The 24,216-nt window shown below is 47.3% G+C and overlaps 2 long non-coding RNA genes across 2 annotated transcripts in view; one reads left to right on the forward strand and one right to left on the reverse strand.

The window, feature by feature from the left end:
* The window catches only part of LOC144755835 (uncharacterized), a 108,950-nt gene extending 96,008 nt beyond the window's left edge, over positions 1–12,942 (forward strand). Inside the window, exon 3 of the long non-coding RNA XR_013594979.1 lies at positions 12,718–12,942. This is a non-coding gene — a long non-coding RNA (uncharacterized LOC144755835). The remainder of the gene's footprint in view (positions 1–12,717) is intronic.
* The window catches only part of LOC144755834 (uncharacterized), a 53,825-nt gene that overhangs the window by 27,837 nt on the left and 1,772 nt on the right, over positions 1–24,216 (reverse strand). The window lies entirely within an intron of this gene.

Here is a 24,216-nt window from a genome sequence, read left to right on the forward strand (position 1 = left end):
TGTGCCTATCAACAATTCACACAAGGGACTCTTAATTTTAGTAAACTCGATAGAATCACATTCAATGGATAACATAACATCATTGAGTCTGGTAGAACAAGACTCTACATTTTCTTGAAACTCAATATTATTGACTCTAGTGAATCTTTTGCGACCTCTGCAAACAGAGGGAAAATGTCCAATCTTCTTGCAGGAAGAGCATTTTTTTCCAGAAGCAGGACACGTAGGAGAATTGCCAAGATGATTCCTGGATCCACATCTGAAGCAAATGAGTGGTCTCTTGTTTGGTTGTCTTGAGGAATTGTTGACAAGGTCAATGGAAGTGAAACCAGAAGCTTGATCAATTAAATGGACGGAGGGTTGAGATAGACTTTCTTGTAGAATTTTAGATGAATAAGTTGCACGTTCAATCCCTTTTGCGATATCAATTGTCTCGGATAGGGGGGAAGGAACGCACTCACCTGGACTTCTTCCGGCGGCCGTGGTCGGCATGAAATGAGGAAAACAAATACCCCCCAAAAAAAACGAAACTCCGCCCACCACCCAATGACGATGCAAAAAGGGTGGAGAGGGAAAAAAATGCAGGAACGCCCACGAATCTGGTCCGGCCATGACGGACAGATCTCTGTTCCAATGGCTAGCCTCCATTTATGGAGCTAGCCAATGGGACAGGGGGGCGTATTCCAGAGTCCTTACTGAAATCAAGAGATTTCTCTGGAGGCGGAGCTTACGCTCCGTTCTCCAGGCGAAACCTAAAAATAAGAACCTACGCAATAGTCTGGTGCATACGTACAGGGAAGACAAAGTGGAAACCCAACAAACCATGTCAGGGGGAAAGGCTAGAGGCAACCACAGATGTGGTAATTGTAGCATATGCAACCTGTGTTTAGTGACCAAAGAGATAGCCTTAAACTCCATGCACCATGAAATTAGTACTTTAAATAACTGCTGAAGCAAAAACATTGTCTGCCTTATCCTATGCCCATGTGGACAGGGTTATGTAGGGGAGACGGGGAGAGAATTAAGATGTAGAATAGGGGAACACAGGTCAGCAATAAACACAATAAAGAGAATGCACCACTAGTTAGCCACTGGAAGGAAAAAAAACACAACGTTAACGACCTAAGATGGATAGTTCTAGAAAAGATCACAGAACAGAAAAGAATAGGAAATAGTACAAAACGTAGAAAGCAACAAAAACAGTGGTTTATGATAAAGTTTAATACCATTAGAAATGGACTAAACACTAGAAAGGATTGGGAAACGATAGTGTAAATGAGATAATTCACTATCAGAAATAGGCATCCAGAAGGCAGAGCAAAAAACTTGGTGATTAAGAAGATAGATGATGTATGCCACCACTGAATAGAAGTAGAGACACAAACACCGGGATTTATGGGCCTGAGTATTCAAAAATCCTTTTAATCCCTGATCAATTGAAAAAATATGGGAGAAACAAATATACTGCTAGAACGACGTAGATATAAAAAAAAGATAAATATACACAGCAGCGAAATACTAAATTGAAAACTGCCAAAGTAAACCATCTATAAAACAAGGCAAGGGATCATGCCCAAAAAACCATGAATTATATGTCTAATTCTATGGTTTGAATAAAAGTGTCCAGTATTACGGTGTATCATATGCTCATATATTATTAATACAGGGACTTTCCGGGAACACGACACAAATATGGCGACCAGACATGCATATAGGGGTAATGTCCCTGTCAGAGGGGCGCCATTAGTCCTGCGATAGGCAATAACTGCTGCCTTCCACCCTGAGGTTAATTTCAATTTCAATTCTTACCTTTACTTAAACTACCCTTTATAAATAGCATTTAGGGCAACTTTATTTCCAAGGGTTAAGAACCGCATATATATAAACTACGGGGACAGCCCACACAAACATGGCCACCGTACATACACATAGATGTAGTGCCCGGATTAGGAAGTGCTCCATTTGCTCGCGAGTGGTTCAGACATACGTCATCTTATCGCGAGAGTTAGTCAACTCGGTAATCCATACACAGCAAGATAAATAGAGCCCCATAAAAAACAACCGATTAGCACTGCATCCAGGAGAGGGTTAACACGCAGACCGAAATTTGGAGGTAAGGAGCACTCTGTGACGGAGCTGTTTATTTTAAAGGGGTGTTAAAAGTATATTCAGACGAAAACAGGGTGCGTGGATAAAAGAGGCCCATAAAGAAGCCCGGGAAAGTTTAGCGAGTTGTCCCGGGAGGTGAGAGGAACAAACATTGCCTGTACTATAGTACACCCCCGATACCCCAAGAGAACGAGTGTAAGCGGGGTAGGGGTGATAGGGGAACTGTACACGACAGTAATAGAAGGGATTGGGGTAACCGTCATACGTAGCACAAAAGAGATAACCGTTAAGTCTTTGCGGTACATTTAAATAGATCCACCGCTCAAACTCATAAATGTATACAGTAAAAAAGTAAGGACAATAGACCCCAGAAATATTTAAAGAAAGAGGGTTGTGACTACTGTTGCCACTCTTGCCCCTATCCATAGGTCGCGCCCATCCACCCACCAGGAGCATTGATGACTAAGAGGCATACCCGGTGTGAGTTGTAACTGGAGATCTCCTGGCACCCGACATCAGTTTCGGGGCAGCGCATCTCATATTATCGGTAAGCCATATCGAGTGGAATCAGAAAGATGGGAGGAAAAAAAGGAAAACATTTTAGGAGAGTCCTCTTAAATCGTGTTCTCCTTCTCCCCTTTTTTGATATAGAGACACACATTAAGGTAGATTCAAACTCATAAATGTATACAGTAAAAAAGTAAGGACTATAGACCCCAGAAATATTTAAAGAAAGAGGGAGGTGACGACTGTTGCCACTCTTGCCCCTATCCATAGGTCGCGCCCATCCACCCACCAGGAGCATTAATGACTAAGAGGCATACCCGGTGTGAGTTCTAACTGGAGATCTCCTGGCACCCGACATCAGTTTCAGGGCAGCGCATCTCCTATTATCGGTAAGCCATATCAAGTGGAATCAGAAAGATGGGAGGGAAAATAGGAAAACATTTTAGGAGAGTCCTCTTAAATCGTGTTCTCCTTCTCCCCTTTTTTGATATAGAGACACATATTAAGGTAGATTTTAACAGAACATTCAGCGAATGTGTAGCATTCCGTAACATGGAGAGAAAAAACGAGAAAGCAATACATCTTCAAGCCTTCTACTAAACAAGAAAATTAGCCGGAGAGAACGTGCTATGTAGGAAAGAGGAGAAGGAAATCGATATGTAATCTTCAAAATATAATCTCTCCCTCTGATATTAGGAATCCTGATTTGAAGCATCTTCGCATAGACCATATCAAGGTTGCATCTAAATAACCTTGTAATGACCAAGGAGTTTTCCAAGGTCAGTATAGGAGGCAGTAATGTAAGGGTATAATGTGTAGAGAGAGGGTGAATGAATGAATGCTATGAAGTCAAGAATGGCAACTATTTCAAATTCCTGTTATGTTCCACAATAAAATGCAAATGAAGTGTTTAATAAATAATCTATATGTTGATATTATTTGGGGATGAGTGCATGTGTTTATAATAGAATTGTCTCTATAGAAGATCTGGGTCCCTGCCCCTCACCCTTTTACCTGATTAGATATATATTTCCCTAAAGAGAGGTCTATGACTGAATTAATGTGAATGACTATGATCCCTGAAATGGAGGGGGCCAAAAAGTCAAGGGAGGGTAGCATGAGAAATGTTGTAATATAACATAATACAGCATAAGGGGATGTATAGAACTGATCCTCTCTCTATCTCCCAAGTTCTACATGTATGGATAGAACAATAATCAATTGAAAGAAATGCCCCAGATACAAAACTGTCCTGAAGAAGGTGGCCCCATACCCATTGGCTCCAACCACCGAAACGTGTTGACGCCTGTTTGTCAAAAGGAATCCAAAAAAGCCAACGGACTATATGAGATACAAGAAAATATCTGTACAATTGGTCCCTCTGAATCATAGTTTGGCCATTGGACCAGATTCCAATTTCAATTGAACTATTAACGTTGTTCTCTAAGTGGGGTGTTACTGTTATTTTTATGTGTTTTATTTTTATGCATTATGTGTTTTGTTTTAAAAATGCAAGTATAGTCTCCGAGCAGGCTATTCCTAGTGAAATCTATATATTGTGAAAAAGCATTGTGTAATATATGTACTGTTTACATTGTTTCGGAATCTATTTCCGAATTTTAAATATAAAAAAAGGTTTTAAGAAATGAGATTTTGTATTTGAATAAAATAATGCAAGTACTTCATTTTAGTGTCTGAATATATTGAGGAATTAGTCAGGCCCTATACGGGCACGGAACGCATGCTGTAAGAGGTGAAAGGGTGTTGTGAGGTGATTTGTAGTTATCTAGCAACAGTCACCATAGCAAATGGTCACTGTAATAGCTGAGATACCACAATTCTAACCCATGCAGAGATCTTTACGGATCCCCTGGGCCGGACCCATACCCTGGTCCTCCAGGGCCATCTTCATCTAATGGCATGACAGATTTCAGGCAATGATGGCAGGACATAAGACTTTCGCAAGGAGCTGAATTCCTCATCCAGCCGGAGTGGGTCCCATGAACTACCAAGAGGTACAAATCAGCTTGGGGACGATGGGTTTGTTCGTGTGTGGAGAAACACCTGGATCCCGTGGGCACCAGCGTTACCGAAGTCGTGAACTTCCTGGCAGAACTCTTTCAAGAATGTTTGGCATTCTGTACCATCAACTCCTTCAGGTCAGCTATCTCAGCGGGCCATATCTCAGTGGACAATGTTCCGGTGGGTGAGCACCCATGGGTAAGTAAACTCCTCAAGGGTATCAGGATGTCCCGATCCCCGGAGCCCCGATATGCGGGACGTCAACCTGGTGCTACGTTTGTTGACATCCTGGCAAGACAATCAATACCTCTCTAGGAAGGCGATATCAGCGAAATTTGCAATGTTGCTCTTTCTCATCTCGTGTAAAAGAGCTTCGGATGTAAGGCCTCTAGATCTCCCGGCTAGAATTTTTACTCCCTAAGGGGTCACCTTCAACATCTCCAGGAGAATGAAGATGACTACCAGGTCGGTATCTTATTCAGTTTTCCTGATAACCCAAAACTATGTGTGGTTACGTGCCATAAGGCATAAGGAGACATGACATTGGAGGTTCACCCTCCAGGAGAACAGCAACTCTTGATTGCCATCAAAAAGCCTTACGAGGCTGTGTCCTCTCCCATCATTGCCAGATGGGTGAGGTGAGTCATAGCAGTGGCCGGCATTGAGGTCACTGATTTCGGAGCTCACTCTTCCAGGGGGGCTATGGCCTCCAAACCTGTCCAGGTAGGGGGCAGACTCAAGGATATCATGAATGCGGCAGATTGGTCCTCGGACTCCACCTTCAAGAGGTTCTACTTTAAACTAATCTACAATGCAGCCACACTGGTGGTAAGTAAGCTTTTAACATGCAGTTCAGTTCACAAAACTTTATTTCGGATAAGCACAGTATCGATAAAAGTGCGACACTGGTTAAAAAAGAGCAAAAGTAGCAATACATAATAGTAGGAATTACAGTTGTATAATCACAATTTCATAGTTTAATAATGGCAAATTGAAACTAAAATCATCAATACTAAATAGATTACCAGTATATAAAACCAATCTGTTCAATGATTAAAACAATCTGTCTGGAGACGTGTGGCTCAATGGTTAGAGTGGCAGACCCTGATGCAGAGGTCTGGCCCGGACCAGGGTTCAATTCCCGCCTCGGCGGGCCTTGGGCTCAAAATCCCACGGACCTGATAATTCTTGCCTCGGTGCCTATTCCAATCATGGAGTCCCACTCTGCAACTCTGGGCAATAGCTTGCTTAATCTCCACAACGGCCCCCACAACGCTAAGGATGCCTGGCCTCCACCTTGGGGGTGCCCAGGAGTGGACACCTCACAGGGAAAGCCAGGATGGGTTCCACAGCGGTATTCGTACAAGCGCCTTGAGACCCTTGCGGGTGAGTAGTGCGCTATACAAGTATCAATTTACATTTACATTTTACATAGTTAAAACTCAATTAATTAAGCATTGTCTTACGTGCCCTGGTTGCAATTCTCAGGAATGTACTTAGGCGAAAAAACAGCTCTTCATCAGCCAAGGCAAGCATAAGGGAATAAGCAGAAACCAAACTAATAGGCCTGCTCTTATTAAAAAAAGGATGAAGAAGACATTTAATATATTTTGTGTAGTATTTGCAGAAGAACAGAAAGTGTTGCGTTGTTTGACCGCTAACCCCGTCACATGGGCAGGGTAGTGAATCAAGTTTTGGGTGATAACCTCAAGTGAAACACAATGCAAATATAATCGTCCCAGCCCTCAGGCGGAATAAAAGGCTCCTTTCCGACTCATAGGTAGGGTGAGATAATGTGGTAGGGGATAGCATTGCCGTTCGTGCGCCATATAACTGGACACAGAGTATTTATTTGATTCCACCGCAATTCTTGCTGTGCTATATGACAAGTAGAGAGCACTTCTAAGTTCTCTTTTATTTACAGTTTCGGCTTCGCTGGGATTTAAGAAGATGTAGCCCTCATTAAACTGGATAGGCTTTGGTACATTCCAGATAACCAGGGAATGTCCATCCCCTTCTCTCACTTCAAACAATCTGTTATCTGTAGGATGGCCCACAGCTTTGACCTGTTCACAAGGTCAAATGCTGAGGACAGATCCATAAAGGCCAGGTAGACCGGGGAATTCCGAGCGATGGTATACTTCCCAATTACAAGGTTGAGGTTAAGGCATTGTTCGTTAGTGCCAACCTTGCTGGGGAAGCCTAACTGGCTAGGCTCTAGGATGCAGCATTCCTCCAACCATTCCAGAATCTTATTGTATAAAACTCTGCCCAAGATTTTAAGGGTATTGTCAATCAATGAGATCGGCCTTTAGTTGCTAGGCTGTGACCGATTCCTCTTTTTAAATATTGGGACAATGATACTCTTTGCCCAAGTACTGAGTAGCAGGGCATGCTTTAGTTTATTAAAAACATTCAAAAGAAGTGGGCCCAGAAATCCGGGTTCCATTTGATTAAATCTATTGGTAACCCATCTGGGCCCGGGGCTTGTTCCCAATTCTCTGCTGAATGGCTTCCTCTACTTGGGGGAGTGTTATCTGAATGCCAGCAAATGGGCCAAATTCATGCTGGTCCGTCTCCAATGAGGGGGTGGCATTAATTTTTGAAAAATTATTTCCCCAAGAATCGATGGATATGGTGCAGGTAATAGGGGTTGGTAACTGTTCTGAGGATCGGAGATCCCTTACAGCAGACCAAAACATTTTACCCTTTTTATTTGCTGCTGCCTGGGATAGGGTTTCCCAACGATCATTTAGGAGCACTCCCTTCCTGTTACTAACCGCTGCATTATAATTCTGCCTTGCCAATTTCACATCTGAGGCACACCTAGGTTTAGATGAAAGGGACTTACGTAAGTTCCTATTTGTCATCAAACCATCTAGGGTCCTGCATCCTCAAAGAAACAGGCTTCGACAATAAGGTTTTGATGATCGTGCAGAGTTTAGAAAAACCATTGACTACCTCTAGGTGCGGAGTTTTAAATGACAGACATGAGTTAATAAGGGGCAGGTTATCCTTCACTAATAGCTTAAACAGTTCATTGCAATCAAACACCCCTCCATAATAGTCTTAAGTTATCAGTAGTTAGCGTTAGGTCTTTAGCCCCGCATTCAATTGGAAACGCAGGACGAGGTGCTGATTTCAGTGCTAATTTGATGGGGTTATGATCCCCATGGACTGTGGCGATGACCTCTGCCCTATTAACTGATCCACGAACACAGAAGAAATAAAAACTAAATCTATTGCAGAGGAGTGACCCCTACCTCTAAATGTCGGAGGTTGGTAGTTAATGGCATATGCTGGACCCATCTGGTCCATGACGTTAACCAAATCATGTCCCTTTAAAAGCACAGCCAACTCTGCGCCCCTATGGAAGGAGGGACATTTGTTAGATGTCTCTGCACCATGGTGTATGTCATTAAGTTTTGCGTTAAAATCAACCCCTAAAATAATCCCGATAGTGTCGCCTGAGTGTTTCTGACAATCTAAATTAGATATAAAATCAAAAAGCGCAATAACATTTCTATTAGGAACAGATTGGAAATCATTATTATAAAAATTCACCAAATGAAAAGAAACTCTTCTTTTGTAAAGTACAACCTGATAATTCGAACTATTCGTTGGTAGGACCTTAAGGCTCCCTCCAGCTGCTACATTAAGCCCAATGAGAAGTCCTCCCCGATGGGCGGCCCAGTTTATGGTGAGATGCCGCTACACTAACGCAATGGAACCCCTCAATATGCAAATCATGGGTGGCCCATGTCTCCTGAAACATAACTACATCCTGTTCCTTAACTAGGCGAAACCAATCCTGGTCACCAAGCTGAGACTGCAGCCCTGCTACGTTCCAACTTTGCTCCAGTGCTACTTTTGATTGGGGATGGCTTATCATGGCCATTATAGGTTGATGAAAATATTTCAAACAGACACTGCTTGAAAATGAGGATGCACTATTCACCAATCCTGTAAGGTATGCACTCAATAGTGTCTATTCAACTTTACAGTTATAAATGTTTAAACCCTGCCTTATGTCTTAATATACACTTTTCTCAAATACAAACTGTTCGTAAAACAGAAACAAACTTTACATTGCAGAAACACAAACAGCAATAAATTACAATCGCATTTGCAAAAAATGTCTCCCAAAATGAAAAACACTGTAATGCACTCTTCTTTGCAAATTGATGCGATGCAAGTTTAATTTTCTCAGATGCATTCAATTCTTAAATCTTCAGAACGAATGTTTTCAAACAGTTACCACTCCCAATCCATTTCGGTGCTTAACACCTTCGTCGGGGGAATGCTGTACATCGACTCCTATTCCAACAGAGCCTAAGGGTTTTCTCTTCCATTGTCAGGTCTATCAGGTTAAGTTTTTGTTGCATTATGATGTATGAAAGGACATGCCTTGGAATCCCCACTCCCTGCAGCCTTTCAGGACCCCAAAATACTGCTGCCACGTGTTGCGTGAGCACCTGCAGTTGGCGGCCAAATAGTAAAGCTCGAAATCGGGCACTGCCATCCCACCCTCTGCCTTAGGCCTCATCAATGTCGTCAAAGCTACCCTCCGCCTACCAGCCCCCCACAGGAAGCCAACAATCATAGAGCGCAGTTCTTTAAACACATTCGGGGGAACCCAGATCGGCAGAGTTTGGAAATAATAAAGCAATCGGGGTAAGGCCACCATTTTAAGGAGAGCCACTCTCCCCACCACTGAGAGAGGGAGTGTAGACCAGAACGCCATGCTTCCCTTTAGAGCACTGATACAGTGCCTCACATTCCCCTCCAACAAGTCTGAGGCGGCATGGTATATTCGAACCCCCAAGTAGGTTAAGCAGGTCGGTTCTCAAGTCATCACCCTGGGCAACTGCGGAGACTGCGCACACGGTCTTAACGGGAACAGACATGTTTTGCGCCAGTTCACCTGTAGGCCCGAGAGCGCTCCAAATTGCGAGAGGAGAGAGATTGCACTCTGCAAGGAATCCTCGGCATTATCTAAAAACAGGAGCAGGTCATCCGCATAGAGTGAAATATAATGGGGTATATCCTGCAACCACAGACCCTGGTAAACATGTCCCGACCTAGCCCGCGCTGCCAGAGGTTCTATTGCCAGAGCGAACAATAGCAGGGCTAACGAGCACCCTTGTCTCGTTCCTCGCTGCACCGAGCACTGCTCCGAGATCACATCTCCCAGCCGCACTCTTGCTTTTGCAGAGGAGTACAATACCTTCGACCATGCTCCAAAGTGTTCCCCTAAACCAAATTTCTCCAGTACTCTATATAAGAACTCCCATTCCAGGCTATCGAAGGCTTTCTCTATGTCAACTGACAGGGCTAGCGGCAACCGCGCCCCGCGATGCTCTCCTCCCCTAATCCGCATCAATCTACGGATGCTCGAAGCCGTGTTACGCGTGGGGATAAACCCCGCCTGGTCAGTATGAACCAGCGTAGTCATATATGGCAGTAATCGGGTTGCCAGAATTCGGCTCAGTATTTTATAGTCCACCGTCAAAATGGATAGTGGTCACTAAAAAGAACTAGTTGTTTTTCCCTTACACAGCAGGGACATGATTAGCATGGTCCCATCCCCCTAAGTGGCTAGGTGCATATTCCATACCACAATAGATGTTTATCCTTACAAAACACACTAATCGAGAACTGGTCTCGAAAAGAGTGTAATTGGATTATTTTTTGTGAATTAGGTTTCGTGGGGAGGATATACTCCAGTCTCCTTCCTCTCAAACCCCTCCCCGACCACTGGTGAATTTACCAGTGATCCCTTGTGTAATTGATTAACACGGACCGGTCACAGCGTGTTCCAAACCCTCGCGGCTCGGATTCTTAAATGTGGCGCCGTATAAGCAGTAATGCTGCGTGCCTCGTATTAAAGCTGTGCTTTCTCTCCGATTGCCTCCAGTGTGCGTTCACAGCGCTTTGATGCCCTTAGCACTCTACAGACCAACTGAGAAGTGTAATGACATGTTGTCCCTGTGGAGAGGGCCTTCTGCAGCACACCTGACACCTCCGCCTTTGCCTTCACCCCTCATCACAGCACATGGTTCTCGTTCGGCTTTTTAGAGATGTCAAGGTGCAGCTCGGCCTATCCTCTCCTCAACAGTTTGATCCTGGCCTGACTAGGTTTAGATAGGATGTGTATACTCTTAACATAGCTCCTAGGCTGTCACATGTGCAAGTCCCACAGACTGTGCTATGCAGGGCCCCTGACAACCCCACATGCACTCTGCGAGATGTCTTCCCCAGGGTAACCCTGCCCTCCCCCCGCCAGACATTACCTCAGGGGCGGCCATTACTGGGTCTGGTGTAAATAAACAATGTCCTCTCATGTCTGATGTCCAGTGGTACAAGCACAGCGGCCCCACAGCGGAGCGTCTCATGTCTGCACGAGGGGAGAGCGCTGGAGCAGAGACCCAAACCGCAGACCCACATCTCACAGGTGCGTGGGCATCAACTCTGTACTGAAAAAATGTTTTTATTGAAGAGACAGCATGTCTGGGGGAGGAGCGTTGGGGGGTGTTGAGGAACAGCTGTGGTGACCTGTTGGTGGGACAGACCGGGCCCCTATTCCCAATTAGAAACAAGCAGAGTTAGTGTGGGGGGAAGGGGTGTCTGACAAACTAGAGGGGTCTCTTTGGGAGTGTTGGTGTCTGTTTGGAAGTGGCGGTGTTTGTTTGGTATAGCGGTGTCTGTCTGCGCACATCGGTGTCTGTCTGGGAGCAGCTGTGTCTGTCTGGGAGTGGTGGTGTCTGTTTGGGAGCGGTGGTGTCTGTTTGGGAGCGGTGGTGTCTGTCTGGGAGCGACGGTGTTTGTCTGGGAGCGGTGGTGTTTGTTTGGGAGTGGCGGTGTCTGGGAGAGGTGGTGTCTGTCTGGAAGCAACGGTGTCTGTCTGGGAGTGATGGTGTCTGTTTGGGAGTGGCGGTGTCTGGGAGCGGCGGTGTCTGTCTGGGAGCAGCAGTGTCTGTATGGGAGCAGTGGTGTCTGTCTGGGAGCGGCGGTGTCTATCTGGGAGCGGCGGAATCTGTCTGGGAATGGTGGTGTCTGATTGGGAGCGGCAGTGTCTGGGAGCGGCGGTGTCTGACTGGGATTGGTGGTGTCGGTTTGGGAGCGGCAGTGTCTGGGAGCGGTGTCTGGGAGCGGCGGTGTCTGTCTGGGAGTGGTGGTGTCGGTTTGGGAGCGGCAGTGTCTGGGAGCGGCGGTGTCTGTCTGGGATCGTCTGCCTTAACACGGACCGGTCACAGCGTTTTCCAAACCCTCGCGGCTCGGATCCTTAAATGTGGGGCCGCATAAACAGTAATGCTGCGTGCCTCGTATTAAAGCTGCGCTTTCTCTCCGATTTCCTCCAGTGTGCGTACAAAGCGCTTTGATGGCCGTAGCACTCTACAGGCCAACTGAGAAGTGTAATGACGTGTTGTGCCTGTGGAGAGGGCCTTCTGCAGCACACCTGACACCCCCGCCTTTGCCTTCACCCCTCATCACAGCACATGGTTCTCTTTCGAAAAAATACCCGCTAGTGGTGCGCGCGCGCCACTGCCAGCATATGTTTTGAATTATCGTGGCTGTCAAGCCGCGATAATTCAAAACATACGGCCTCTGGTGCGCGTAACAGACACCAATAGGCCATGGGCGGAGCTACGCGACCGCCTATGGCCTATTGCGTGTCCTGTTTCAAAACAGCACGCACCCGAAGGCCAATGAAATTGGACCTTGGATTCCACAACAGCACGAGCGTTGTGGAATGCAAGGTCCATTTTCAATTCGCCCAGAATAGGCTTGCGCTGCCGCCGAGACCTAAAAGGGGGACTAACTCTACAATATGCTGGATCTTAATGAACTGGATGCTGTGTCTAACAGGGAAGTATTCTGGATCTTACTCAACTACAATGTGACACATTATGTAAATGTTATTTGACTATGGTAGTCATACTTAAAAATGGATAAACTAATGTTCTTGTTACTGTAGGTATGCTCTTACATGCTTTGTTGCGTTGTGACATGTTTTACCATACCTGACATATGGTTTAAGTTTGGGAAATTCTAACGTTTTTCCCCATATCCTCCAAGGTTTAGATTCAAAGATGGAATGAAGAACTACGCACTTAACTTCTTTCAGTGAAGAAGAAGGACTACGTTAGGTTATGTGTTATAAAGACTATCGGACTGTTACTGAATTGGACTATCAGTGGCCATGGTTACTCCCTGTGGTTCATGGGAGTTGTGGTATTGTCACTGTGTTATTTTTTACTTTTACCTTTGAACTTGCTATTAATAAAGAGTGAATAAAGATATGCATAATCCTCGCCTCCACGTCCTTAATAGAATTGAAACTTTCCTTTGTGTTAACCAGGAACTTTTTCATCACACATTCTTCCTGCAGTTGAGTGTGTTGATCACTCATCATTAACCAGCCTGTGAACTCTTTTTCCACCTCAATGACGGAGTTGCTTAACTTTAGGGGTGCCTCGGAGGAATGAGATCTTAGTCAAGTCTGGAAAGAATCAACGCCTATACAACTAATAATTGTAGGTCTTGTTCTGCGATAAGCGGTCTACATCCCCTCCCACCCCCCCGAGAAGCCTTAGTTGGAACTTATAGTTGGAATATACCTATACAAAAACAGCAAGGACAAATGTCAATTTCATATAGCTACATTTTCGGGAGGTTTTTTGTTACAGAATTACAAATCAATAGTACTAGCAACAGAATGGAAACATTAACGACAATTTCTATTTATTTATTTAATGTGTTTTTATATAGCGCGGACTTGACCCGAAGGTGTCAGAGCGCTTCACAATAGGAACAGTAATGATACATGGGGAGAAAATTAAAAGTGAACAAATTACAAAAGCAAACGTTTCGTTACATGAGTCAATAGTGACAATTGTGAGCAAACAAAATACAAGAGGTAGCAAACGGTACATTACAGGAGAAAAAAGTGACAAGTTACAAAAGCGTACAAAGTACAAGTAGAGGTATAATACTGCAATAAATGGCAGACACTCACAACACAAGAACAAACGTTACGTAAGCAATGGTGGCACTTGTGCAAGTATCAAAAGCAAACAAGAGGCAAGAGGTAGCAAACAATATGTTACAAGAGAAAAGTGACGTGTGCATGTTACAAAAGAGTCCAAAATACAAGTAGAAGGATAATACTGCAATAAATGGCAGACACTCAAACCACAAGAACACACTGGGAAGGCACTTCCATCGTCATGGAGAATAGAAATTCCTATAATGGAAGGACTTCCTTCAGATAATAGAGAGGGTGTGAATTACATTTGGAGGTGTCTTTGAAGGAGGAGAACTTTGAGCTCAGTTTTGAAGGCCTGGGAAGAGGTGGTGGTCCGGAGCTTCACCCCTTTATTCCATATTTACAACAAGTCCTTCCTTTAAGTTTTACACAGGTTTCGCATGTGTATGCCAGCACCTGACCTGCCAATTTTAGAGAGAAAAAATGACGAGTAAGGAGGCGAGGAATGTGTGGGTTCTGAGTTCCTTCCTGAGAAGCACGTCTGCTCCCTCCACCCATCATCCCCCCGCCTTAAAAAAAAAAGCCTTGCTGTAGCTTGTGCTGATGCCCCGGGGTGTTTTACACCCTTTACTAATATTAAGCCGCTTTTGGGGTGGGGAGGGGGATAGTCACCGGAAAGTTATCAGAAAGCACGAGGTCAATGACGTGGGTGGTGTTTCCCGAGACAACCTGCTCCGTCAACCTCGAGACTGCATACCACAGAGCAAGAAGGCGCCTAGCATCGGTTCTGAGACACTGTGTGAGAGGGCGGCAGCGCGCTAGGAACTGATCGGACCCGGGGACGTGATATTTGGAGCAAGGCCAGGCAGGTGCGAAAAAAGGTAGGTACTCGAGAAACACCTCTAAGGTAAAAAGGTCGTACTTTGACCGTGACCTTTAAGATTAAAGTAACCTGAGGGGTAGTTCTGCTGTCTGTCTGTGTCATCCACCTTACATGGAAAATTAATCTGCTCTGTCCGTTCCCAGTACAACCACGTAGCACTGCATACATTGTGGCATAGGGGGTCTGTTGGAGGCCCGAGCCCCCACGATCTGTGTAAATTGAGGGGTAGCTCTGCTTTATGAATCTTTCAGCTGTATGCTAAATATATCCGGGGGGATGATGCTGTCCTGTGAATCCTTAGCCTTGATGATGTGGATAACCGAAGGGATATCTCTGCTGTCAAAAGCCTGAGTTTTTAAGGTTTGTTTTCAGAGGGAATATTCAGCTGCCAGAGAATGAAAACTGTGTAAGGAGGTCGAAAAGATCTGAGCCGTACCATGTACTTACTGTCTCTCTAAAGCGAGGGATAGCTGTGCTGCCTGAGGGTTCGGTTCATGAACTTTGGAAAATCCAACGCGTGCTTAAGATGTGTGCCTCTAGATGAGAATTTTGAAATATGTTTTAGCAGGATTTTTTGTCGTAAAATGGTGTTATTAGTCTACAGAGCAACTCCTGCAGCCTCCTCCCTGCTGCACGTGTTTTCTTATTGCTAAAGACAGCAGTCATTTCAAGGGCTGCGGGGCAGGTGGGGAACATTAATCTAGAGAACGAACCGTGCAAACAGGCATGACATGCGTTTTCTCTGAGTCAGTGATTCATGTGAGTGAATACATTGCGACTTTGGAAAAAGGACATCTCTGCAGCTTCAGCTCGCATGATGTCATAGCTTCCATTGGGGCTGCAGGTGCAATGGCACTGGGACCCCTTGAATCCCGGGGTTTGCTGTATGCCCAGTCCAAACAGCGGCCGGAGGGCCCGTTTCCTTCCTTGCTCTAGGTCTCATGACACACTGGCTACGTCACTGGTTCCTAGTAACCTTGGCTTACTGGCTGCAGCTCTTTGACTCCAGTTCTGCCAAGTATCACGCAACTGACGTGACACTAACGCATTTCAGTGCGGTGTTCCGCATCACCGCACTGAAATGCATTGTCACACATTTCCACTGACTGCACTCTGCTGACAGCGCCAGCACGCCAGGGTGCTAGTAAGCGCCCTGCCGCCTCTGACACCTGTGTGCAGACTTGACAGCAGACTGGAGTTAACTTGGAAGACTGTGCGCTGTCCTGAGTGCACAGTATTACCCGGCTGATGTTGCCGTACCACAGAGGTGGGACTGGGCACTCAGTGCAGCATCGTCCTGCAGCACTGTCTGTCTCATCATCATGGCCGCGCGGCATCAGAGGCATCGGGCGCTGCGAGGAGACTGCTGCATTTAGTGCTGTGCGGCTGGTGGTAAGCTGCAAGGCAGAGGACTGAATGTGTGCGCGAGCGAAGTCCTCTTTAATATTCATATTCCTGATTTATATGTCATACAACAGAAACGGGGCGCTGAATGAATTATGAGAGAATAATGCATTGTCTCAATTAAAATCAATACGTATAATTGCAGTAAATCAGAGAAAAGAACAGAATTAAAACGTGTAACCTGCGAGGCCCCGAAATATTAAGTCTATATGAAACTCGCCCAAGATAAAATAAAAATATGTATTAAATAGCTGTCCAGCCGCGATAATCATAATCAAAACGTTCATGTCAATCTCTGCCTAATGGCTGTAAAAATTATTTTGATAAGTTTCCCGAAGCGTGCAAAGTACCGTGGCCGCCGACGACCACGGGCGCCTTGGTCCACCATGGCGGCCCCAGTGCTCAGAGAGACAGTAGTGCCTGCCAGTGCCACAGTCACTGCACTGTCCTATGCTCACACGTGCAGCGCATGCTGCCGACTCCTCCCCGGGCTTCACAGTGTCGGAGTGAAGAGCAGCGCACAGAGCACATGGGACAATCCCCTTGGCTGAACTCAGACTATACTACCATGCAAAAGGTAAAACACACCAAATAATTAAAGACAGATTGGAACAGTAATTAACTTGTTTTCCATGCTGCTGCCGAAGCCTGTGACCTTTTAAGCAGCAGGTGACCCCAACTTGCATTTCCTGTTATTAACTACTTTCAAAATCCAAGATTTGTCTAACAGTTCATATAATGCCACGACATGAAATGTTCACTATACACTTATTTTTTCAATCATGCTGATTAGGCATGAATTAATATGACTCTATTGGCTGAGATTTAAATACATACAATTTAGGCCTGGAACTTCAGTCACAGTCGTGTAAACATAAAGTGTCTGGGAAGAATAAAATAAAAGTTTGTCCCTCTTCCACAGCTTTAGCTGTAGCAAATAGGTGTGTCACAGTTGGCTGTGTCATGTAAACTTTCAATTGATGGGCGCCTTAGGCTGTGTATTTTTATCTCATTGCCTTAAACTGACGTACTCTGCAATGTGGAAAATAACCCACTCTTTAGAACTTATTTTTTATAGAGGGATTTGTAACGCTCACCTTCCATTTGTAAGCACTGCAGATTCTATGTCAGGACAGGAGGCTCCGATTATGCTAGTCTCATTTCTTTATTTAGAAATGCCCAGCAGCCATGTAAAAAACCACATTACCCAGAAACACTTGGGTGACAACCATAGAGTCTGTACTATAAATAGATATGCAGACAATCCCACTTCCTCTTTCTTTGCTGCTCCGCAGCCAGTTAAGTGTTTTCTTACCTTACTGTTATTATTGTTGATATTGTGCTTGTATTGACTTGCCGCATGGTTTGTGCCTTTCATTGCGCTGTGCTCGCGCTTTCTCGCCGCGCTCGGCTTTACTGTCTCCGTTCTCCGTTTGGTGCGGCGCGGTCGGGTGCGAGGTGTCTCCACCCTGAGGTCGGGCGCTTTGTGCCCGTGCTCTTTGCAGTTCGTGGAGTGGAGTTTTTAGGGGTCCGGACAGCTTCGCGCTGCTAGCGCGAGCTGCCCTGTTTCCTGGTAGGCGGCCGGTCAACGCGCATGCGCGTTTCACTGTTTCCGGCGCTCCATGTTTCCTTCCTTTGCCGGAGCCTCACAGAACGACGTCCTTCGAGACGTTAACGCCCACAGCCTCCGGGAGAGACCCTGTTGACGCCAGTGTCTGACAAAAGGCTCTGGTTGTAACAATTTGCATAGGCTTTGCCTAGAGTGACGTTTTTTGGTGTGGCAGTGAGCCCTCCCTCCACTCTTTATTATTATTATTATTATTTTTTTTTAAAACCTTTATTTGCATCAATAGGATAGACAAGCGTGGGCCCACAACCAATCCGGCCGGCCACAAGTCAAAAAATGATCAAAGTCAAAACAAGCGATACAAGGCCAGCTGGCAGGCAGGCAAACATATTTAAAACAGTGCTAAGGATAGGACAAGCGACATTAACGGCCCAACATCAGGATCAGTAAGGTCCATTTTATAATAAGGGGACAAGGCTCATGGCAGACTCATAAAAATACAGGAAAAACCAATAAACAAAAATACACCCTCGCCAAAATGGGAAGAGGAGGGGGGGGAGGAGGACGTGAAGACACGAGTCGATCGTAGCACAAAACAAACGCAAAATATAGTAGATAAGCATACAAGTACTACCAGCATCTCATGCCCCCCACCCGATAACACGCTAACCAAGGCAAGGGGAGAGGATAAACTGCACGATCGAAACCTACTCGCCATACGAGCCTGGGGAAAAAAAAGGGGGGGAGGGGGAAGGGGGAGGGGGGAGGGAAAGGGGGAAAAAATAGGGGGGAAACAGAGGGGAGGAAACCAATAAGGGCAAGAACAGGGAAAGGGGAAGAAGAAGGAACAAAGAAGAAGGAATATAAAAGGAGAAACACAATCGTGCAAGATGGGCGCCACCCCGGGCCAGGCATCCCACGGCTAATAATACAGAAGAAAGTAGAGAGCTAGCGAGAAGAAGGGTGTGGCAGTCTCGACGGAGCATCGAAACTGATAAAAGTGGCATAGCAACAGACCCCAACCCACTCATGCCAGAGAAGCGAGGACAGAAGCGGCACCGCTATAAAGGGACAGAAAAGGGCCATAGAACCAAAAAAGAAACATATGAAAGACCCCGCCCACCCGTCCCACCCCACACCCCTGCAGAAGGCTACGGCCTACCCTCCAAACAGCGTGCCTGTCGCCCTAATCCGAAACCCGAAATATAGTAAAGAAAGAAAGTAGAATAAGGAGACAAAAAGAAGGAGGAGAGGGAATATAAAACAAAAATAAGAGGTGAGGGAGGAGCCAGAGGATATGAAAAAACACACTCGGCTACGACCCTCCCCGGACCAGCAAATGGATAATTATCAAATCAGTACTACACCTTCACATACAGCATAAACCCCGCAGAGGGGGGGGGGAGGGGGGAATTTTAACGTTTCACAATGTCGAGAGTACAAGCATCAGTGCAACGGACAGATAAACCAGCAATCTATCAGTGTTGTGCAGCTTACCCCCAGCCCTTCCTAATCACAAAACCAACCCAATAAAGGATAACATGGAGCGGACCACCCAGCACAGAATAATCATAATGTTGACCAGGGTTACGGCAGTGATGTAGATTAGGGAGAGCCACCATACTAATGGAACACAAAAAGTCAATGAAGCCAGTCAATTGTAGCAGCAGCGACAGGGCAAGCAAAAGCAAGCCGGAGTCCAGTTTCGCAGTTCGACAATGCAATGGTACCCCTCCAGGACAAAAGCTCGAATCCATCGAAGCGGGAGCAAACAGCGGTCCACCATAGTTCCCAGTTGTCCGGGAAGGAGCAGATCTCCACGTCGTGTGCAAGTCCTCGAAGTCCGGGCGGTGAAAAAGCGGAGGTTCAAAAGCCACCGGCCCATCAAGCGGCCGAAGAACAGCGGCAGCAACTCCTGGCGCAGCCGAAGGGGGCGAAGCAATGGAGGCATCAGGACGACAGGGGTGCAGGAAAGAGCGGCGACCCAAAATGGCGGCGGGCCGCATGGGGTCGGTAGAGGCACCGGGGGCCAGGTCAGCGTACAAGGACATCAGGGCGTCCAGGACATCTCCGAGCGTGGGCGCACGAGCACACGCCCAGGCCTCCGCGCAATCCGGCCAGCAAGGTTCGTCGGTGCAGAGCGGATCACCCCCCACGTTGTTGGTAGCCATTTTGTGAGTTTCGCCGCCCCGCACTCCACCGTGGGCCCCCAAACAGTTCCCAAATGTAGGACTTTACAGATCTCCGGAGGTTCCCAACAACGGCCTCACCGGCACAGAACGGGCAGGCGCTCGATGGGGGGGGGCCCCCTCCGAACCGTGGCGGGCCCCACAAGCAGGTGCTAGGCGCGGGGTCCAGGGCTGCCGGACAGAACAAAGGCGAAGGGACCCCTTCACACAGTCAGCCCCCAACACATCTCGTCCCCCTCCAGCCGCACGGTCCACAAATCGGGGCCGGTTCAGGATCGCCGGGGCATACACACAACGGCTCCACCAGTGGCTCACTCTCGCGGTCGGGGCCGGCAATCTCAGCACCGCCGGTCGGGTCCCACAGGCGAGGTCCCGGTCTCGAGCGCCCGGAGGCCCCAATCCCACCGAGGGCACAACCGCGGATCCACAGCACGCAGGAACCTCCGGACCAGACGGTGAGTAAGAGTGGATCGTTAAATTCCAAAATCTGTAGTGAAGTATCGTCGTAGCACAGGATATATTGCAGGATATTCGAGGTTGGCCGGAGGGCCAACGGAGCCGAGCTAAAAGGCGGCCATTACGCTCTCGAGCTAGGCTCCTCCCACTCTTTATTATTATTGTTAATATTGACCTTTGGCTTACTGTGAGGGTTTTTTCACTCCCCTGTGAATTTGCCTTTGGCATTTCTTATCTTTACCTTCCTCATTTTGTGGGCATACTTGCACGAACGTCGTGCGTCATGAGTGAATACTATTATGAGGAGGAAGGGGAATTTGATGATGAGACTCCTGACACCATGGAGCAGGATCTTGTGGAGGCATTAGACCGAGGAGTCCAACACTCCATGAATAAAGCCCTTGTACGTGCTATTACGCCTCTGAAGCGGCACTTGACCATGTATGCCCAACAACAGGGTTGGGTCCCTGCTGCCAAGAAGTCCTCTTCTTCTTCTCCTGGGAATCCGCATGCTTCAGACTTCCGGAAGTTGGCGCAGTCTTTGTCATCGGCCAAGCCTCATCCTATTGTAGAGGTTGACGAGAGTGATGAACAACAATCCTCTTCGTCCTCGGACCCCGCTCCTCCCCCTCCCAGGAAGAAAAAATGTAAGGAACATTTTGTTGACGCTTCTTCACACCCCCCAGTGCTTACTTTCGAACCTGCGGATATTGTCCATCCTCAGTCCACGGCATGGCTACCGTCCCCAGCAGTGACTGAGTACGTCCAACAACACATACGTCAGCCATTCGAGAAGGAGGTACGTGCTCGCCTCCGTTCTGAGTGCCCACGGCCCGATTTGGCTGACCACCTAGCTGAGACTCCTGAGGTGGACCCCACCATGATCACATATTTGCGCAAATTTGCGAAAGATCCGAAGAAGGGTCTTGACAGGTCTTGGCGGGCTTGCCAAGACAAGGTTTTAGACCTCTTGGGGCCCCTCACCAAGATGTTAGATCTTGGTTTTCTGGCAAAGAGTACTAAACGGATGGTTGACCCTGATGAACTGATTGAATGGGCTCAACGCGCCGTTTGCCAGTTGGGTAATGCCAACTGCGCACTCTCTAGCGAGAGGCGCCGCTCAATTCTGCTCAAGCTAGACCCTAAGCTGGCAGAACTGGCGACATCTGAGTCGGGCCCTGCTGCCCAGGGTCTACTTTTCGGGCAACCATTCTTGAAGGAGTTGACCAACTTCGTCAATACTTTCAGTGGCCTGGATAAAGCCCAGGCATCTATGCGCCGAACCTTTCGTCCGGTTTTCAACAGGGCCGGAAGAAGTGGGGGACGTTCCTCCGGCCGTGGTCCTCAACAACCCTCCCAAAGGGGGTTCCAGTCCCAGCGGGGAGGCCAACAGGCTTCGGGCTACACCCAGCGCTCCAACTTCTATCCTTCAAGAAAAGGCCGTGGACAATATAAAAAAGGACGCTCCGGTGGCTCTTCCGGCGGATATCACGATTCCGCCACTTCAGGTGAGACTTCTTCCTGCATGCAGTGTTGTTCTGGGGGGCAGGATTCGCCTTTTTCTAGAGAACTGGCGATCAATCACCAGCGATGCATGGGTGCTGGAGACGGTTCAGGGCTTCAAACTAGAGTTCTATCAGCCAATCCGTCAATCCCATCCTCCCTTTCCCCTCTATTTCTCACAAAGAAGTCAAGAGTTCATCACAGAGGAACTCAAGTCTCTGGAATTGAAAGGGGCAATTGTGCCGACAGTACGCCACCCTCAGGGTTTTGCCAGCTCAGTCTTCCTGGTGGAGAAGAAGGGAGGGGGATCGAGGTTAGTTCTCAATCTGAAAGAGTTCAATGCGGGAGTGGTTTACCGTCACTTCAAGATGGAGGGCATCCATCTATTGAGGGATCTCCTGAGGGAACGGGATTGGATGGTCCGCCTGGACCTCAAAGATGCGTATCTCTCTGTTCCAATTTTCCCGCCTCATTGCCGCTTTCTGCAGTTTCAGTGGCTGGGGACTTGGTATCAATATCAAGTTCTTCCCTTCGGCCTTTCGTCAGCACCTTGGTGCTTCACGAAACTGTTGCGTCCGGTTGTGGAGTCCCTCCGCAGTCGCGGAGTCCGCTTGATCATCTATTTGGACGACATCCTCCTTCTGGCGGATTGTCCTGTCAAGCTAATGACTCATCTGGATTGGACGGTCGACCTACTTCAGTCTCTCGGGTTTTTAGTGAATGTTCCCAAATCTGTACTACAGCCTACTCAGGTGATAGATTTCTTGGGGTTCCAGATCAATTCCCTTTCCTGCCAACTTCTGTTACCTCGTCAGAAGATTCGTTACATCAAACGGGAATTGAATTCCGTTATCTCGAATCCGACAGTTTCATTGAGATCGTTAGCACGAGTTGTCGGTCTTTTGGCGTCTTCCCTGCAAGCGATATTTCCGGCTCCGCTGCATTACCGGGCATTGCAACGTCTGAAGATTCAACATCTTCAGAGGGGCCTTCGTTATTCCGACCACATTCCTCTATCGGAGGAAGCGAAGTCGGAAATGCAGTGGTGGTTGAACCACATGGAGGCCTGGAACGGCAGGGCTCTTTTCGGATCTTCTCCAGAGATTGTGATCGAGTCGGATGCCAGCCGTTGGGGCTGGGGGGCCCGCTGCGGCCCGATCTCGACAGGGGGACGTTGGTCCCCGCAGGAACTTTCACTCCACATCAATTGTTTGGAGCTACTGACGGGATCGTTCGCGATCAAGTGTCTGTCTCCTCTTCAGTCCCGCTGCTGCATACTTCTCCGGATGGACAATGTTTCAGCAGTCCGGTACATCAACAAGCTAGGAGGAACTCGGTCAAGGTTGTTGGCGGAGATAGCCAAGGAGTTTTGGCACTATTGTCTTCACACCAAGATCACAGTTATTGCGGAATACCTTCCGGGTTGTCGCAATCTTGTAGCGGATTGGAACTCCAGGTATCTGAGGGATTTCAGCGACTGGAGACTCCATCCGCGGGTGTTTCGACAACTTCTACGGGCTTGGGGCCCTTGTCAGATCGACCTCTTTGCGTCCCGGCTCAACGCCCAACTTCCCCGGTTCTTCAGTTGGAGACCGGATCCGGAGGCTCTGGCAACGGATGCTTTCCTTCAACCGTGGCCGTCCTCCCTGTGCTATGCGTTTCCCCCATTTATGATGATCCCCAGGGTTCTGGCCTATGCGACACGATTTCAGGCGGAGTTAATTCTGATTACTCCTCTGTGGCGGGCTCAACCGTGGTTCCCTGTTCTCCTGGAAATGACTTGCGCATTGCCATTTCTTCTGCCTCGGATGCGGAATCTCCTGTTAGATCCGCTTCAGAATCCGCATCCCCTGGTTCAGTCAGGCTCTCTCCTTCTCCTGGCATGGCGGATTTCGGGGAACGTTGGGCAGTGTCAGGCCTTTCTGCGGACGCTTCCAGACTCCTCAACAACGCCTGGGCCCCGGCTACTCACAAACGTTACAGAGGTTCATGGAAACGTTGGAGTGATTGGTGTGCTCAACGGCAAGTTCATCCGACATCAGCTGATGTCTCTTTAATTGTCAATTTTTTGGCTTCTCTGTCTTCAGCTTCTGGTCTGACGTACCGTACAGTCAACAATTTCCGTTCCGCGATTTCGGCGGGCCATCTTCCTATTGATGGAAAACCTGTAGGGGAACATCCTCTGGTGTCTAAAATCCTTAAAGGTATTCGTATGGCTGTTCCTCCACGTCCCAAATATGTTTCTTTATGGGACGTTTTGGTTGTCTTACGTTTTTTGGAAGCCTGGCCGATCAATTCCTTGCTATCTCGCAAACAGCTCTCGGCCAAGCTTACTATGTTGCTGTGTTTGCTTTCCTGCAAACGAATCTCAGATGTTCACGCATTAGATCTTGCTGGACGCAGTTTCACTCCTGAAGGGGTTACGTTTCGCCTTTCCAGGCGCACAAAAACTAATACTGAGATTATTTCTTACCCATCTTTTCCGGCTCGTCCCAACCTTTGTGTTGTCCAATGCCTTAAAGATTATGAGGTGAGTACTTCGCTTCTTCGCTCTGATATGCAAGGTCAATTGTTGATTGCATTGCTG

Source organism: Lissotriton helveticus, chromosome 5_1 (genome assembly GCF_964261635.1).
Source record: "Lissotriton helveticus chromosome 5_1, aLisHel1.1, whole genome shotgun sequence".
NCBI lineage: Eukaryota > Metazoa > Chordata > Amphibia > Caudata > Salamandridae > Lissotriton > Lissotriton helveticus.